A 3,901-nucleotide genomic window follows, 5' to 3' on the forward strand; every position below is an offset into this window, starting at 1 on the left:
GCCTCTGCTAGATCCTGTTAGTTGAACTTACTAGAAAATTCTTCCTGTTAAGCCAAAATACCCGTCCCCCCAAGCCCCGGGCCTTCTACTCATTAATTCTATGTGTTCAAGAGCTACACAGAATGGCAGCACTCAGATCAGACTATTATGTTTTAAATTGAGCTGAAATTCACTTAACTTTCTTTAAACATGATCCACAACATTGAGAACATTTCAATATCATCAAAGAAGCAAATTATTCCTCTCTACCCATATGTGCCCCAGAGATATTGTCTATTGACTTCCACAAAAAGATTTAGAGGGCATTTTTCCTCTAAATAATTCACAATCCCTTCCTTAAAAAAAAAAAAAGTCAGTGGCGAGCATTTAAAACCCAGGTTACAGCATTTGAACTCAGAAAAATTTCAAACAAGTAAACACTTACAGATGGGTATCAATGAGGATCAGCAAAAACCAACACCAACAACATTAGCAGAGATTTCTCGCAAACAAAGCAAGGCAGTTACCTTGACACTGTTGGTGGATCACTGAAGGAGCCTAACGCACATTTCAGATGATGTTTAAAGCCATGTGATCGTTAAAGAAGAAAAGCAGCAGCCAAATCTGTTCCTTTCTTCTTTTTACAGTTTTACAGGTAGCTTTTTTTTTTTTTTTTTCAGTAGCTGGTGGCTGTGGATCTATCTCTTGTTTTCACCCAGAGTTGGAAAGATGAGCTACTAGTTTTCTGGGTTCTCAGCTGTTTTCAAATCATGCCCATTTTGTCATAGGTGACCCCACCTCCTCTCAGCCTGCAGAACACTTGAGCAGGCATAAATATTAGGAAAACTGCCTCTCTTGCTCCCATCTCCTAGCTGAGCTCCGGGGACAGTCCTCTAGTTCTCTCTTCCTCCTGCTCAGCCTTCCTTGGCATCTGGAGTCCAGTGGCCACTGACCCCTGCACAGCCATTTGCACTCAACTGCTTCCTGAGGACGGTCCTCTGGGGCTGCCCATCTCAGCTGCTGCCAGAGAACCTTCCATGGACGCCAGGTAACTCTGAAGAGTCATCACATTTTGCAATCTGTGTAGGAGTCCAGAGGGCCCTTAACACACAGTGTTTCTGGGCTTAGCTGTACCACCGGTTAACTGACAAATTCTGAAGTCCCCTGGCTGTAAGAGTTTTCACATTTCTCTGGCTTTCAGCCACATTTAATAAATCCGTTTTCCTTGGTCTCTGGTATTGTCCTAAGGTTCTTCCATGGTGGTTCATGGAGCAAAATCAGGAGGGTCCACCTACTGAAGATAAAGTTGAATTTAAGTAAATTGAAGGCACTTCCTAAGACATGTTAGGAAGATGCTGAGCCAAGGCTCATGACATAGTCACCACTGAAGGCTGGAGCTATGGTCACAGGGTGTAGAAGCGTCAGGAGACATGGCTCCGTGCAAAATAGTGAGATGGTGGCTGCAGCTGTTCTCGAATGAGAAGCTGGGAAGGCTCGGGGCTGCAGGGCCTCCCCAGGGCCAGGGAGGCTGATGGGTTTTTGTGGGCCAGCCCTTGTGAAGCTCAGCTGTGTAGGAGAACAACCCTCAGAGCCAAACTGGCACAGAAAGTTCTCTCGTTTTATCCCTTTTGTATGGAGCAATTCCCACAGTGATCGCACACCTTCCTGTGGGCCTCCGAGGAATGAAGTGAACATACCTGTGACCTCTGCCTGGCGGCCCAGGGTCATCAAGATGATCATGACAAGGGATATTCTGGGAGCAGCTCCTGGCTGGTGACTGAGTACAAAGTCAAGTGTCCCTGGAACTCCAAGCCTCTTTATTCTGCCATCAGCTTCTCTGGTCCCTGGGCCCCCTGCCCACCTTCACAGCACTTGTTCCCTGAGCAGGTGACTGCCTCCTCCGATGCTGAGATCTCTGCCTGCCCGAGGAGCTCAGCAAGTGGCCCTGGGATCTGTTTGGCCGTGTGTTCCAGATGGTAAAGAATCTGCCTGCAATGTAGGAGACTCGGGTTTGAGCCCTGGGTCTGGACGATCTCCTGGAGAAGGAAATGGCAACCCACTCCACTATTCTTGCCTGGAGAATCCCATGGACAGAGGAGACTGGCAGGATAGAGCCCATGGTGTCACCAAGAGTCGGACATGACTGATGCGACTAACACACTTCCAGGCAGGTGAGGCGGCCAAGGAGACGGATGTCAGGGCTGAGACCTGAGCTGCGCCAGAAGCACACGGGCCGCCCCCGCCCCCGTGACCACCCTCCACTCCCAACCACTCCACCCCACCCACCGCCCATCGGCTTCCCATTGAAGCTCTTTATTCATTACCACTGATGGAGAAGAACTGATGAAAGCTGTGATTCCCAGATCTCCCTTGGCAGTGGAACTAGCTGGAGAGCCACTAAAATACAGAGTCCTGGGTCCCTGAGAGATTCTGAGCCTTGTCAGGGAGCCAGGTTCAGAAGGAAGAGGCCAGGCCAATACCTGATTCCACATGCCTGAGGACTCAGCAGAAGGGAGGGAAGCAGAGACCCCCACTGACCAAACGTCCAGAGCAGCGGAGACACCCCTAGTGGCCAGCCTGGACCACACACTTCTCCAGGCAGCACATTCCGGTCCGGCAAAAATGGTACCAACCATGTGAGTGCATGCTCAGTCCTGTCAGTCATGTCTGACTCTTTGCAAGCCCATGACTGTAGCCCTCCAGGCTCCTCTGTCCATGGGATTCTCCAGGCAAGAATACTGGAGTGGGTTGCCATTCCCTCCTCCAGGGGATCTTTTGGTTCAAAAACTTCCATTGTCCCAAATGCCCTGGTGAAATGCTAAAAAGTGCACCTGTGGGTCCGGTATGGCACTCCAAGGACCAGATACCCAGATGATGTCAGTGGACCCGCGAAACCCAGCTGACCCCAAAAGAGGCCTCTCCCCCTGGGGTCAGCATCCCTCAGCCAGGCCCACTCTGATTCCATCACACACAACAATTAGTGTAGCAAATGCAGAGAAAGGCAAATAATTCGATTCATCAGAGTGTCACTGGAAAACAGGATTTATAGCATCATTGATGCTAAAAATAGCTCGAGTGCCCTCACTCCTGAACCTTCTGCACTTCACATGGTTTTAACCCGTCTCCATTTCCTTCTGTGGTAACATCATGTGGTGTGAAATGTGTTTTCTGCAGTATTTGATTCCATGTGGGTGTTTTTTCCTGCATCCGTCTTCCTTTGTGTTACTTCAAGGGAAAAACAGCCCTGGGAGAGCTTTTGTGCCGTCTGCTATTGTTCTGTATTTAAGTAAAAAAAAAAGTCCATGCTGCTTCACTGGGGCCGTAAGACCAGGCCAACTGGCAAATTCCCTAAGCTTTAAATCTTTGTTAAAAATGCCAAAGTAAGTGATCCCCGGTCTACAAAGCCAGCAGAACACAGCCCTGCCCACACTTCCAAGTCTCAACAAGTGTAGACACTTCCAGGGGTCACACAGGCCTGAGTCTGTCCAGCCTCGAGAAAGGGGCTAGCCCTGGTCACCATTCTGAGAACCCACGTAATGAGGTTTGGTAACCACACTTGCATGATCCCCACAATGTCGAGGGTGTGTGATCTCAAGCTTTCTTTCCAAATGTGGTAAAATGTACATAACATGGGGCTTCCCTGGTGGCTCAGCAGGTGAAGAATCCACCTGCAGTGTAGGAGGCACAGGAGATGTGGGTTCCATCCCTGGGTCGAGAAGACCCCCTGGAGGAGGGCATGGCAGCCCACTCCAGCATTCTTGCCTGCAGAATCCCCATGGACAAAGGAGCCTGGTAGGCTACAGTCCACAGGGTCGCAAAGAATCAGGTCAGATACCACTGAAGTGACTGAGGACGCACACACACATACATAACATAAAATTTACCACCTTAACCTTCGAGTGCGTACTTCAGTGGCATTAAA

At 49.4% G+C, this 3,901-nt stretch overlaps 1 long non-coding RNA gene across 1 annotated transcript; it reads right to left on the minus strand.

The window, feature by feature from the left end:
• Positions 1-559: 559 nt before the first annotated feature.
• On the minus strand, positions 560-2,187 carry LOC122441413. Its single transcript, XR_006269349.1, has 2 exons — positions 1,677-2,187; positions 560-1,273 (listed from the first exon to the last, which is right to left on the minus strand). It is a non-coding gene; the product is annotated as an uncharacterized LOC122441413 (long non-coding RNA).
• Positions 2,188-3,901: the final 1,714 nt, after the last annotated feature.

Source organism: Cervus canadensis, chromosome 5 (assembly GCF_019320065.1).
Source record: "Cervus canadensis isolate Bull #8, Minnesota chromosome 5, ASM1932006v1, whole genome shotgun sequence".
Lineage (NCBI taxonomy): Eukaryota > Metazoa > Chordata > Mammalia > Artiodactyla > Cervidae > Cervus > Cervus canadensis.